Raw genomic sequence first — 16,005 nt, 5'->3', positions numbered from 1 at the left:
GCCTGCACGGTACCATTCCACTGGTCGATGTCGGAGCCAACGTCGTACTGCATCAATAACTTCTTCATCATCCGCGTAGTGCGTCCCACGGATTGCGTCCTTCATTGGGCCAAACATATGGAAATCCGACGGTGCGAGATCGGGGCTGTAGGGTGCATGAGGAAGAACAGTCCACTGAAGTTTTGTGAGCTCCTCTCGGGTGCGAAGACTTGTGTGAGGTCTTGCGTTGTCATGAAGAAGGAGAAGTTCGTTCAGATTTTTGTGCCTACGAACACGCTGAAGTCGTTTCTTCAATTTCTGAAGAGTAGCACAATACACTTCAGCGTTGATCGTTTGACCATGGGGAAGGACATCGAACAGAATAACCCCTTCAGCGTCCCAGAAGACTGTAACCATGACTTTACCGGCTGAGGGTATGGCTTTAAACTTTTTCTTGGTAGGGGAGTAGGTGTGGCGCCACTCCATTGATTGCCGTTTTGTTTCAGGTTCGAAGTGATGAACCCATGTTTCATCGCCTGTAACAATCTTTGACAAGAAATTGTCACCCTCAGCCACATGACGAGCAAGCAATTCCGCACAGATGGTTCTCCTTTGCTCTTTATGGTGTTCGGTTAGACAACGAGGGACCTAGCGGGAACAAACCTTTGAATATCCCAACTGGTGAACAATTGTGACAGCACTACCAACAGAGATGTCAAGTTGAGCACTGAGTTGTTTGATGGTGATCCGTCGATCATCTCGAACGATTGTGTTCGCACGCTCCGCCATTGCAGGAGTCACAGCTGTGCACGGCCGGCCCGCACGCGGGAGATCAGACAGTCTTGCTTGACCTTGCAGCGATGATGACACACGCTTTGCCCAACGACTCACCGTGCTTTTGTCCACTGCCAGATCACCGTAGACATTCTGCAAGCGCCTATGAATATCTGAGATGCCCTGGTTTTCCGCCAAAAGAAACTCGATCACTGCCCGTTGTTTGCAACGCACATCCGTTACAGACGCCATTTTAACAGCTCCGTACAGCGCTGCCACCTGTCGGAAGTCAATGAAACTATACGAGACGAAGCGGGAATGTTTGAAAATATTCCACAAGAAATTTCCGGTTTTTTCAACCAAAATTGGCCGAGAAAAAAAATGTGTTGCATTACTTATTGAACTGCCCTTGTACTTTCAAAGCCTGTGTTTACAACGAACGGTTATGAGAACATTTTATGTGGTCAGGTGCACCCCATAATTTAAATGTTGCTCCCCAACAATGATGCCATATTGCAGGACGATAATGGACCCAGTCACAAAACCAGGACAGTCCAATCGTGGCATCAGGAGCATGCAACTGAACTGCAGCGTCTTCCCTGGCCAGCACAGTCCCCGGACTTGAACATTAGCGAAACCTTGTGGGAGCGCAGACTCCGGAGCAGATTTCCGTATCCCTCGTCACTGCAGGAGTTAGAAGAGGTTCTGATCGAAGAGTGGGATGACATTCCACTGGAGACTGTACAATGTCAGTATTGCAAGAAGAATTGCAGCTGTATGATGCGCAAATGGGGGTCCAGCCCCTTATTAATAAATCATTGCCAAGTACATCTACATCTACATCTACATCTACATGGATTCTCTGAAAATCACATTTAAGTCCATGGCAGTGGGTTCATAGAACCACCTTCACAATTCTCTATTATTCCAATCTTGTATAGCGCGCGGAAAGAATGAACACCTATATCTTTCCGTACGAGCTCTGATTTCCCTTACTTTATGTAGTTCGCCGGCCGGAGTGGCCGTGCGGTTCTAGGCGCTACAGTCGGGAACCGACCGACCGCTACGGTCGCAGGTTCGAATCCTGCCTCGGGCATGGATGTGTGTGATGTCCTTAGGTTAGTTAGGTTTAATTAGTTCTAAGTTCTAGGCGACTGATGACCTCTGACGTTAAGTCGCATAGTGCTCAGAGCCATTTCTTTATGTAGTTCATCGTTCCTCCCTATGTAGGTCGGTGTGAACAAAATATTTTCGCTTTCGGAGGAGAAAGTTGGTGATTGCAATTTGGTGAGAAGATTTCGTCGCAATGAAAACTACCTCTCTCTTAATGATGTCCAGCCCAAATCCTGTATCATTTCTGTGACGCGATAATATAAAAAGTGCTGCCTTTCTTTGGACTTTTTCGATGTATTCCGTCAGTCCTATCTGGTAAGGATCCCACACCGCGCAGCAGTATTCTAAAAGAGGACTGACAAGCGTAGTGTAGGCAGTCCCCTTAGTAGACCTGTTACCTTTTCTAAGTATCCTGCCAATCAAACGCAGTCTTTGGTTAGCCATCCCACAACATTTTCTGTGTGTTCCTTCCAATTTAAGTTGCTCGTAATTGTAATACGTAGGTATTTAGTTGAATTTACGGCTTTTAAATTAGATTAACCGAAGTATAATGAGTTCCTTTTAGCTCTCATGTGGATGACCACACACTTTCCATTATTTAGGGTCAGCTGCCACTTTTCGCATAATTCAGATATCTTTTCTAAATAGTTTTGCAGTTTGTTTTGATTTTCTGATGACTTTATTAGTCGATAAACGACAGCGTCATCTGCAAACAACCGAAGGTGGCTGCTCAGATTGTCTCCAAAATCGTTTATATCGATAAGGAACAGCAAAGTCCTATAACACTACCTTGGGGAACGGCAGAAATCACTTGGGTTTTACTCGATGACTTTCTGTCAATTACTACGAACTGGGACCCCTCTGAGAGGAAATCATAAATCCAGTCACATAACTGAGACGATATTCCATAAGTACGCCATTTCGCTACGAGCCGCTTGTGTGGTACAGTGTCAAAAGCCTTCCGGAAATCCAGAAACACGGAATCGATTGGAAATCCCTTGTCAATAACACTCAACAGTTCATGTGAATGAAGAGCTAGTTGTGTTTCACAGGAACGATGTTTTCTAAACCCATGTTGGCTGTGTATCAGTAGATTTTTTTTTTTTCGAGGTAATTCATAATGTTCGAGCACAATATACACTCCTGGAAATGGAAAAAAGAACACATTGACACCGGTGTGTCAGACCCACCATACTTGCTCCGGACACTGCGAGAGGGCTGTACAAGCAATGATCACACGCACGGCACAGCGGACACACCAGGAACCGCGGTGTTGGCCGTCGAATGGCGCTAGCTGCGCAGCATTTGTGCACCGCCGCCGTCAGTGTCAGCCAGTTTGCCGTGGCATACGGAGCTCCATCGCAGTCTTTAACACTGGTAGCATGCCGCGACAGCGTGGACGTGAACCGTATGTGCAGTTGACGGACTTTGAGAGAGGGCGTATAGTGTGCATGCGGGAGGCCGGGTGGACGTACCGCCGAATTGCTCAACACGTGGGGCGTGAGGTCTCCACAGTACATCGATTTTGTCGCCAGTGGTCGGCGGAAGGTGCACGTGCCCGTCGACCTGGGACCGGACCGCAGCGACGCACGGATGCACGCCAAGACCGTAGGATCCTACGTAGTGCCGTAGGGGACCGCACCGCCACTTCCCAGCAAATTAGGGACACTGTTGCTCCTGGGGTATCGGCGAGGACCATTCGCAACCGTCTCCATGAAGCTGGGCTACGGTCCCGCACCCCGTTAGGCCGTCTTCCGCTCACGCCCCAACATCGTGCAGCCCGCCTCCAGTGGTGTCGCGACAGGCGTGAATGGAGGGACGAATGGAGACGTGTCGTCTTCAGCGATGAGAGTCGCTTCTACCTTGGTGCCAATGATGGTCGTATGCGTGTTTGGCGCCGTGCAGGTGAGCGCCACAATCAGGACTGCATACGACCGAGGCACACAGGGCCAACACCCGGCATCATGGTGTGGGGAGCGATCTCCTACACTGGCCGTACACCACTGGTGATCGTCGAGGGGACACTGAATAGTGCACGGTACATCCAAACCGTCATCGAACCCATCGTTCTACCATTCCTAGACCGGCAAGGGAACTTGCTGTTCCAACAGGACAATGCACGTCCGCATGTATCCCGTGCCACCCAACGTGCTCTAGAAGGTGTAAGTCAACTACCCTGGCCAGCAAGATCTCCGGATCTGTCCCCCATTGAGCATGTTTGGGACTGGATGAAGCGTCGTCTCACGCGGTCTGCACGTCCAGCACGAACGCTGGTCCAACTGAGGCGCCAGGTGGAAATGGCATGGCAAGCCGTTCCACAGGACTACATCCAGCATCTCTACGATGGTCTCCATGGGAGAATAGCAGCCTGCATTGCTGCGAAAGGTGGATATACACTGTACTAGTGCCGACATTGTGCATGCTCTGTTGCCTGTGTCTATGTGCCTGTGGTTCTGTCAGTGTGATCATGTGATGTATCTGACCCCAGGAATGTGTCAATAAAGTTTCCCCTTCCTGGGACAATGAATTCACGGTGTTCTTATTTCAATTTCCAGGGGTGTATGTTCTAAAACCCTACTGGATATCGACGTTAAAGATATGGGTCTGTAATTTAGTGGATTACTCCTACTACCTTTCTTGAATATTGGTGTGACCTGTGCAACGTTCCAGTCTTTGGGTACGGATCTTTCCTCGAGCGAACAGTTGTACATGGCTGTTAAGATGGTGCTAATGCATCAGCATAGTCAGAAAGGAACCTAATTCGTATACTGTCTGCAACAGAAGACTTGCTGTTAGTAAGTGATTTAAGTTGCTTCACTACTCCGGGGACATTTACTTCTACGTTACTCATGTTGACAGCTGTTCTCGATTCGAATTCTGGAATGTTTATTCGTCTTTTTTTGTGAAGGCATTTCGGAAGGCTGTGTTTAGTAACTCTGCTTTGGCAGCACTGTCTTCGATAGTATCACAATTACTATCGTGCAGAGAAGCCATTGATTGTTTCTTTCCGCTTACATATTCCACATACGACCAGAAGTACAGGTGTTGACATTATTTGGCCTATCCCCTGTACATAAAGAGTTGTGCACGTGAAAACGGTGGTGAGAACCATCGAAAATCGTTGTTGTTGTGGTGGTCTTCAATTCTCAGACTGGTTTGATGCAGCTCTCCATGCTACCCTATCCTTTGCAAGCTTCTTCATCTCGCAGTACTTACTGCAACCTACAACCTTCTGAATCTGCTTAGTGTATTCATCTCTTGGTCTCCCTCTACGATTTTTACCCTCCACGCTGCCCTAAAATGCTAAATTTGTGATCGCTTGATGCCTCAGAACATGTCCTATCAACCGATCCCTTCTTCTAGTCAATTTGTGCTACAATCTCCTCTTGTCTCCAATCCTATACATCTCCTCATTTGTTACGTGATCTACCAATCTTATCTTCAGCATTCTTCTGTAGCACCACATTTCGAAGGCTTCTATTCTCTTCTTGTCCAAATTATTTATCGTCCATGTTTCACTTCCATACATGGCTACACTCCATACAAATACTTTCAGAAACGACTTCCTGACACTTAAATCTATACTCGATGTTAACAAATTTCTCTTCTTCAGAAACGCTTTCCTTCCCATTGCCAGTCTACATTTTATATCCTCTTTACTTCGACCATCATGAGTTATTTTGCTCCCCAAGTAGCAAAACTCCTTTACTACTTTAAGTGTCTCATTTCCTAATCTAATTCCCTCAGGATCACCCGACTTCATTCGACTACATTCCATTATCCTCGTTTTGCTTTTGTTGATGTTCATCTTATACCCTCTTTTCAAGACACTTTCCATTGCGTTCAACTGCTCTTCCAAGTCCTTTGCTGTCCTCACTCCCTTTCCAACCACTGTTTCCCTTTCATGTCTCTCGACTCTTATAACTGCCATCTGGTTTCTGTACAAATTGTAAATAGCTTTTCGCTCCCTGTTTTTTACCCCTGCCACCTTCAGAATTTGAAAGAGAGTATTCCAGTCAACATTGTCAAAAGCTTTCTCTAAGTCTACATATGCTAGGAACGTAGGTTTGCCTTTCCTTAATCTTTCTTCTAAGATAAGTCGTAGGGTCAGTATTGCCTCACGTGTTCCAATATTTCTACGGAATCCCAACTGATCTTCCCCGAGGTCGAATTCTACCAGTTTTTCCATTCGTCTGTAAAGAATTCTCGTTAGTATTTAGCAGCTGTGCCTTATTGAACTGATAGTTCGTTAATTTTCACATCCGTCAACACGTGCTTTCTTTGGTATTGAAATTACTATATTCCTCTTGAAGTCTGAGGGAATTTCGCCTGTCTCATTCATCTTGCTCACCAGATGGTTTTGTCAGGACGTAGTGGCAAAATAAACAAGTGACTGACGCACAAACTGTTTTATTTGTATCCTCGTAGACTGCTGACGAATGAGTCCACAACAGATGACGCATACGCTCGCCTTTATTCACCCTACGGCATTGCTGCTTACGAAAATATTTGTTAGTACCGACAGCGCACGACTGGTTGCTGACCCACTGCGCTGCTGGGGGAATCAAATTACACGAAAGAAAACAGCCGAGCGCGTGCCGGCGGCAGCTGGCGTGGCTCGTGCCGCATCTGCCTCTCGGGCGGGCCGGCGAGCAGCCACCTGCCCGTTCAGCGCCGCGCCTCTGTCTGCGCGTGGCCCGACCGCCTTTGTCCGGTCACCGGGCCGCCGCCCGCTTCCTTCCGGCCAGGGCTGAGCCGGGGCACCACGCCACCCCCGCATCCCCCCTCCCCCTGCCGCCCCCGCCGCCCACAAATTAAACGCCGGACGGTGCCGCTTCCTTTTATTGGGAACTCGTTTCATTACGGAGGCCCACTTCCAAGCAGAGCCGGTCGCCGCAGATAGAGGCGAATTTATTGCTCATTTAGGACCGAACGGTCACGACGCAAGCCAGCACAAGGAGGGGTTGCGCGCCGTCTCCCGCTGTACTCCCCAGCTCTGTCATCATTCTGCACGCGCCGAGATGTACCTGCCTACAGCTGTTGGCATAAAATCGGAAGCGCACGAAGAAATTAGGGCTCATACGGAGTTTTATAGACATTCGTTTTTCTGAATGAGATTTTCACTGTGCAGCGGAGTGTACGCTGATAAGAAACTTCCTGAGAGATTAAAACTGTGTGTCGGACCGAGACACTTGTCGATAATCATCCCCAGAGTGGTGTGGGCTTCGACACGCTTCACCCAAGGTATAATAACTGCGTCGAATCCTCGAATGTTGACAAAGGTGCATTTATTGGCGTTGATTTTAGCACCGGAAGCACGACAGTACTCGTCTACTGCTGTTTAGAGGGTTGATACGTCTCCGTCGTTGCGCAGTAACACTCCGACGTCGTCGGCGTAACCACGAACCACGAAGGAGGTTCCGGCGATCGAAAGGCCTGCAAGTTTGTCATGAATAGAGCGTAGTGCGGCTCGAGCGATAAAAGAAATAACATCATGGAGAGCGGGCTCCTCTGCGGCACTCCTCTTTGGACCTCGATGGGTTGAGTAAGCTGTCCATTTACCCTGACTCCGGTTGTAATGCCCGTGACGAAATGTTGCATGACATTAATAACTCGTTGATCAGAACCACACCGCTTCAGGAGCTGTAGGAGGTACTCGTGGCGGACACAATCAAATGCCTCGCAAAAGTCGATAAACAGCAATGCGAGATTCACGTTAGAGACTGACGCTATGGCTATTACATCTCTATATTCCGTAAGGGGCGTAATAATAGTGCGACCAGGAAAGCATGATTGATGGTTGTGATTCACTTGCTTCATTAATGGAGACAATCTGCTGTTGAGTGGTCTGGCAAAGGTTTTGTAATCAAAATTGGGTAAAGTAATCGGTCGGAAGTTATCTAAGGTTTTTCGGTGTTTGCTTTTTGGTATCAATACAATTCGACCTTCCTTCATTTCGGCCGGCACGTCACTCTCTCGCATCACTTCATTGAGAACATCTGTAAATGCGTGTCCGATTATGGGTCGAAACGCACATAGAATTCCCGTGGCAAACCATCAGGGCCAGGGAATTTATTCGATGGCGAGCCATAAATCAGTTCAAGGACACCAACTGAGCTACCCAAGCATGACTTACGACCCGTCCTCACAGCTTTGGAAGGTGGGAGACGAGTTACTGGTCAGAATTGAAGCTGTGAGGACGGGTCGTGTGTCGTTCTTGGGTAGCTCAGCTGGTGCCGGCACCGTAGCTCAGCGTGTTCGTTCAGAGGGTTAGCTACCCTCTGTAATAAAAGAAAAGAAAAGACTGAGTGAATGGACCAATAATGGACTTCAACGGACGTCATGGGACGTCAACCGCGAACAATTTCAGCGAACTATAACCAACAAAATGAGATTACAAAAAAAAATGTTGGTAGAGCACTTGCCCACGAAAGGCAAAGGTCCCGAGTTCGAATCTCGGTCCAGCACACAGTTTTAATCTGTCAGGAAGTTTCAGTCGTTTTTCTCTCTGTCTGAGAGTCGAACAGGAAAGGACATGACTGGTAGTGATACAGGGTACCTCCATCACTCAACATACGGTGTCTTGAGTAGTATCTATGTAGATACAGAAGTAGATGTCGCTGGGCTGTCATTGTTCTGCATCGTAAAATAAACCCCGCCGTGTTCATCATCCTCATGCACCAGCCAGTACTTACTTTGAATTCCGTGACACATGCAGTGTCTTAGAGCTTTGCCTCCCTTTTGTGTCTACAGGACTAGTGGGTAATAATGGGATTAGTGAACAGCAGTCAACGACTTGACTTATTTGGTGCGTGACTCAGTACGTCACCAGTACGGACAGTTATTCGGAGCTACCCGTAAGGTTCTTTAAACTACGCTGTGTTGCATTGTTTTAGATTTCAGTTAACCCAGATTTTACTTAAAGAATTTACGGGTTTCAAATTCGCTAATTTGTATTGCTAAAATTGTTTAAGCCATTGTTATTCGGAGCTGGTTGTCAATCGCATTTGAGCCTTATTTGTAATTTGTGAATATTATATGCGCTGGATATACTGGTGCTGCCGTTCGCAGTGTGGTTTCAGCTCTCTGAGACTGCAGATGTGTGTGCAAGTTGTGTTTACGTGGGTGTGTGGGTGTCCGTGTCTGTATGTTTGTCTACTGCTGACAAATGCCTTAATGGCCAAAAGCATTAATTGTGTGAATCTTTTTGTTGTGCTTATCGCGACTCAGCATCTCCGCTATATGGTGAGTAGCAACTTTCCTTCTCGGATGTGTAATTTATTTTGTACTAAGTATTAAAGTAAGTTCAATTTTGCTGCCTGCTGTTTTAGTTACATTTATTAATAAACTACGTATATTGATTGGTACACTATCTCGTTCGTGATTTGCATTCTATGTAACTCCATGCTTGGCTATTTGTTCCTGATCTCTGGCTCCTTAATAAGACAGCCACTTACCTATTTATAAGAGTTTAAATGATCTTCCTCTGATTTATGTAAAGGTCATATTTCACATTGTTTTTAAGGCTGCTCATTGCCAATTGTAATTCTATGTGCTTACAGGTGTCGCTTAATGCGTTAACTAAATGTTTCTTGATGTTTGGTGCATTAAAAAAATCGCTCTGAGCGCTATGGGACTTAACTTCTGAGGTCATCAGTCCCCTAGAACTTAGAACTACTTAAACCTAACTAACCTAAGGACATCACACACATCCATGCCCGAGGCAGGATTCGAACCTGTGACCGTAGCGGTCGTTCGGTTACAGACTGAAGCGCCTAGAACCGCTCGGCCACAGCGACCGGCAATAGCTACATATGAGACGATCTGAATTATTTCAGTGACAAACAGAAACTTAGCGTTCCGTTTATTATTATTCAGCATAAAATAAAGGCATATTGTGCAATTTTAATATCGCCTTCTCCGGTTTTTCCACGGCATTATTTATCAGAAACGAAGGTACACAGTGTCATCTGCGACAGCCCTACAACGCAGTGAGTGATGTGCTGAAGTATGACATCTTGCATGAAATGCTTCAATCTTCTCACAAACGGCCAAAACTGGGACTGCGTGCCCAGGGCATAAGGCTGTGACGTATTTTGGAGGATAGCAATGGAGGAGAAAACGTTAAGAACACCATCAGCTTGTTTTCTTCCAAGACACAGATGAAATCAAAAATCGGCGTGCTTCGCAATTTAAAAACTCTTTGAACAGGGCTACACACAGCCGGCCGCGGTGGTCTAGCGGTTCTAGGCGCTCAGTCAGGAACCGCGCGACTGCTACGGTCGCAGGTTCGAATCCTGCCTCGTGCATGGATGTGTGTGATGTCCTTAGATTAGTTAGGTTTAAGTAGTTCTAAGTTCTAGGGGCCTTATGACCACAAATGTTGAGTCCCATAGTGCTCAGAGCCATTTTAACCATTTTTGGCTACACACATGGTGTGGGCACCTTCTTCTGCATATGGGAATTTATGGGGTATCCCTGCACACCGAGGGTTTAAAGTGCCATGCACAGTGGCCTCATTTGTGCCTCGCAAATAACAGTGTGTTCATGTCTCGAAAAGTCAGCCCTTGTCAACAACGTGTTTAATTTATACCAACGTCTTGGCGTATCTGTTATGGGTAAGCGGCTGCAGAGAGTAAAGCTTCTAGTCGACAAATGATTGACGTTTGAAGTAACAGCTGCTCTGAGAATAAGCGACTGGCAAAGGAGAAGAAATTGTGGCGGCGCTCATCATCTCTGTCAGATAACTAAAAGGAAAGAAAGAAAAGGAAAAAAATTGTCCTCGTTCGTTTTCTTTTATCGAAAAAGGGTTCAAAACAGAAATAAAGTTTATTCAGATCGGTGTCGACTTCAAATATTTTATTCGTCTGTGTGAGGTGTGCCCGTTTTCTTATCTCTAACTTTTCACCTGCAGAACGTCACTCATTTCGGTTGATAATTGTGAACAGATGTTCTTAGGAAGAGATAAACGTAGTCAGATTATCAGCATACGGAGAGTAACAAGAAATTTGCGACCGAGTGGGGTGGCGCAGCGGTTAGCACACTGGACTCGCATTCGGGAAGACGTCGGTTCAATCCCGCGTCCGGCCATCCTGAGTTAGGTTTTCCGTGATTTTCCTAAAACGCTCCAGGCAAATGCCGGGATGGTTCCTTTGAAAGGGCACGGCCGCCTTCCTTCCCCGTCCTTCCCTAATCCGATGAGACCTATGACCTCGCAGTTTGGTCTCTTCCCCCAAACAACCCAACTCCCACCCCAAAAAATTTGAGGCTATAACTTATTGTTATGCATGGGCTTGTGTCTGGATAAACTGTATTTTCATGATATTTAATTAATTATGAGAAATACACATTCTTGCATACACCTGGTTATTAACCAACAGTGTTTTTGGCTATGGTTCACCGAAGTAATGCTCTCATTTTACTGCTAGTGTTGTCCACTAACTCATAGCCTTTCTTACCCACAAAATCAAGCAATTAAGTTACCGTTATTGACGAATAGCTAACTGTTTACTGGTTTCTCCCACATCTTTGATTTCCGGCACATACCAGTTGGAGTGTGGACCAATCCTCTGGCCTCCACATTCTCCGGATCTAGGTTTTGGTTTTTGGCGGCGCTTGAAAACTACCGTGTATAGATCACCGGTACAAAAAGCAGAGGGTCTCCATGCTCGTGTTGTGGAAGACTGCGAAACTGTAAGCGATACCATTCTACGAATATATCAGCGAATCCGGGGCTGAATATTAGAGCATTGTACAATGCATATTTCAAGACGAACTACATTTCAACATATTGACGTAAGAAATATTGATGTGTTAAATGCTGTTTCAATGTGCTTACCATCATTAAATAACTACTAAGAGCTGTAGAAAATTGCTTCTGTCATTAAAATAAAACATACATATCTCCGCTTTATAGAAATTCTTCTGTGTGTACGGAATAGATGACGTCCTGTTTTGTTCCACCTTCTGCAGAATTGTATTAATGTCAAGTATTTCATTCAGGGAACATGGTAGAACGTTATCATTACACTGAAAAGAAATGGACTATTAGCTGCTACCTGAGGACGCCCTACATTCGGTCGAGAGAATATGTAAGTCGACGGCTTCTGTCTTATCGCGAAATACCAGTAGTTCATAAATAGATAGAACCAATTTACCACGTCGCCATTGATCCTATTCTGACTTGATATGACCATTAATTTTAAAGACAGCGTGGTGTTACAGGCACACTTATAATCTACGAAGACAGCCAATGGTGTCACACAACTGTCCATCACATTCCTTACGTCCTGATGGAACTTCAAAATTTCTTGATTCGAAAAGTGATTTCTGAGAAAACTTGCTTGATGTTTATACAAAATTCCTTACTGTTGAAGATACAGTTTAGTTCTTTATTCATCATTACTTTCACTGCGTTAAGTAGAATTTTCATTAATAGGATGTGACAGGAAATATTCTTGAAATGACGTTACTTGGATTAATGATTGGACTTATTATAGTTTTTTCCGGGTTTAGCGCCATTTATGATTCCTGAATCAAACTGAAAAGTAGGAGACTCTTATGTTGGCGGTTTTTAACAAATATTTTCAAAAATCCACCAACAGTATCAACAAGGAAATTTTTTCATGGAGTTGATAATTTTGCCGCTAAATTGCCTCCGTATTTCAACCGATGACTGTAACAGAAAGTGTTGGAACTTCAGATGTACAAGTACACTCCTGGAAATTGAAATAAGAACACCGTGAATTCATTGTCCCAGGAAGGGGAAACTTTATTGACACATTCCTGGGGTCAGATACATCACATGATCACACTGACAGAACCACAGGCACATAGACACAGGCAACAGAGCATGCACAATGTCGGCACTAGTACAGTGTATATCCACCTTTCGCAGCAATGCAGGCTGCTATTCTCCCATGGAGACGATCGTAGAGATGCTGGATGTAGTACTGTGGAACGGCTTGCCATGCCATTTCCACCTGGCGCCTCAGTTGGACCAGCGTTCGTGCTGGACGTGCAGACCGCGTGAGACGACGCTTCATCCAGTCCCAAACATGCTCAATGGGGGACAGATCCGGAGATCTTGCTGGCCAGGGTAGTTGACTTACACCTTCTAGGCCACGTTGGGTGGCACGGGATACATGCGGACGTGCATTGTCCTGTTGGAACAGCAAGTTCCCTTGCCAGTCTAGGAATGGTAGAACGATGGGTTCGATGACGATTTGGATGTACCGTGCACTATTCAGTGTCCCCTCGACGATCACCAGTGGTGTACGGCCAGTGTAGGAGATCGCTCCCCACACCATGATGCCGGGTGTTGGCCCTGTGTGCCTCGGTCGTATGCAGTCCTGATTGTGGCGCTCACCTGCACGGCGCCAAACACGCATACGACCATCATTGGCACCAAGGTAGAAGCGACTCTCATCGCTGAAGACGACACGTCTCCATTCGTCCCTCCATTCACGCCTGTCGCGACACCACTGGAGGCGGGCTGCACGATGTTGGGGCGTGAGCGGAAGACGGCCTAACGGTGTGCGGGACCGTAGCCCAGCTTCATGGAGACAGTTGCGAATGGTCCTCGCCGATAGCCCAGGAGCAACAGTGTCCCTAATTTGCTGGGAAGTGGCGGTGCAGTCCCCTACGGCACTGCGTAGGATCCTACGGTCTTGGCGTGCATCCGTGCGTCGCTGCGGTCCGGTCCCAGGTCGACGGGCACGTGCACCTTCCGCCGACCACTGGCGACAACATCGATGTACTGTGGAGACCTCACGCCCCACGTGTTGAGCAATTCGGCGGTACGTCCACCCGGCCTCCCGCATGCCCACTATACGCCCTCGCTCAAAGTCCGTCAACTGCACATACGGTTCACGTCCACGCTGTCGCGGCATGCTACCAGTGTTAAAGACTGCGATGGAGCTCCGTATGCCACGGCAAACTGGCTGACACTGACGGCGGCGGTGCACAAATGCTGCGCAGCTAGCGCCATTCGACGGCCAACACCGCGGTTCCTGGTGTGTCCGCTGTGCCGTGCGTGTGATCATTGCTTGTACAGCCCTCTCGCAGTGTCCGGAGCAAGTATGGTGGGTCTGACACACCGGTGTCAATGTGTTCTTTTTTCCATTTCCAGGAGTGTATATAGCCAACTCTTTCACTGCGACCATAGCCTTGGTAGGTATTACGGCAACTTCGATGCACGTTGCATAGGACCGTTGCACCACGAATTCCCGAAAGGATCGTACTTCGTAAGTAAAGGTCAGTTCTACAAGCTACACTCCTGGAAATTGAAATAAGAACACCGTGAATTCATTGTCCCAGGAAGGGGAAACTTTATTGATACATTCCTGGGGTCAGATACATCACATGATCACACTCACAGAACCACAGGCACACAGACACAGGCAACAGAGCATGCACAATGTCGGCACTAGTACAGTGTATATCCACCTTTCGCAGCAATGCAGGCTGCTATTCTCCCATGGAGACGATCGTAGAGATGCTGGATGTAGTCCTGTGGAACGGCTTGCCATGCCATTTCCACCTGGCGCCTCAGTTGGACCAGCGTTCGTGCTGGACGTGCAGACCGCGTGAGACGACGCTTCATCCAGTCCCAAACATGCTCAATGGGGGACAGATCCGGAGATCTTGCTGGCCAGGGTAGTTGACTTACACCTTCTAGAGCACGTTGGGTGGCACGGGGTACATGCGGACGTGCATTGTCCTGTTGGAACAGCAAGTTCCCTTGCCGGTCTAGGAATGGTAGAACGATGGGTTCGATGACGGTTTGGATGTACCGTGCACTATTCAGTGTCCCCTCGACGATCACCAGTGGTGTACGGCCAGTGTAGGAGATCGCTCCCCACACCATGATGCCGGGTGTTGGCCCTGTGTGCCTCGGTCGTATGCAGTCCTGATTGTGGCGCTCACCTGCACGGCGCCAAACACGCATACGACCATCATTGGCACCAAGGCAGAAGCGACTCTCATCGCTGAAGACGACACGTCTCCATTCGTCCCTCCATTCACGCCTGTCGCGACACCACTGGAGGCGGGCTGCACGATGTTGGGGCGTGAGCGGAAGACGGCCTAACGGTGTGCGGGACCGTAGCCCAGCTTCATGGAGACGGTTGCGAATGGTCCTCGCCGATACCCCAGGAGCAACAGTGTCCCTAATTTGCTGGGAAGTGGCGGTGCGGTCCCCTACGGCACTGCGTAGGATCCTACGGTCTTGGCGTGCATCCGTGCGTCGCTGCGGTCCGGTCCCAGGTCGACGGGCACGTGCACCTTCCGCCGACCACTGGCGACAACATCGATGTACTGTGGAGACCTCACGCCCCACGTGTTGAGCAATTCGGCGGTACTTCCACCCGGCCTCCCGCATGCCCACTACACGCCCTCGCTCAAAGTCCGTCAACTGCACATACGGTTCACGTCCACGCTGTCGCGGCATGCTACCAGTGTTAAAGACTGCGATGGAGCTCCGTATGCCACGGCAAACTGGCTGACACTGACGGCGGCGGTGCACAAATGCTGCGCAGCTAGCGCCATTCGACGGCCAACACCGCGGTTCCTGGTGTGTCCGCTGTGCCGTGCGTGTGATCATTGCTTGTACAGCCCTCTCGCAGTGTCCGGAGCAAGTATGGTGGGTCTGACACACCGGTGTCAATGTGTTCTTTTTTCCATTTCCAGGAGTGTATATAGCCAACTCTTTCACTGCGACCATAGCCTTGGCAGGTATTACGGCAACTTCGATGCACGTTGCATAGGACCGTTGCACCACGAATTCCCGAAAGGATCGTACTTCGTAAGTAAAGGTCAGTTCTACAAGCTATATTCTCATGCCAATACTATTCATCATCAAAATTATGTCTATTATACTCGTACATACATGGAAAAAGAAGTAATATTGGGACGGATACAGTTTGACATTGGAGTAAACGGTATGTTGGTGACGAAGGCAGTTACTACGAAAAAAAGTATGGTGTCCAACACTGATACGCTACTCTATAAGAAGCTAATAAGTGAAAATTTCTGATATATCTTCCAGGATCGAACGGATTTATGTCCATTCCCTGATATTTTAATTTGTACAAAGGCGTCATTCGCTAACTTGTGAATGAGCTATAGCAGTAGAAAACG

This window comes from Schistocerca nitens, chromosome 7 (genome assembly GCF_023898315.1).
Source record: "Schistocerca nitens isolate TAMUIC-IGC-003100 chromosome 7, iqSchNite1.1, whole genome shotgun sequence".
Lineage (NCBI taxonomy): Eukaryota > Metazoa > Arthropoda > Insecta > Orthoptera > Acrididae > Schistocerca > Schistocerca nitens.
This window is presented reverse-complemented; position numbering follows the sequence as displayed.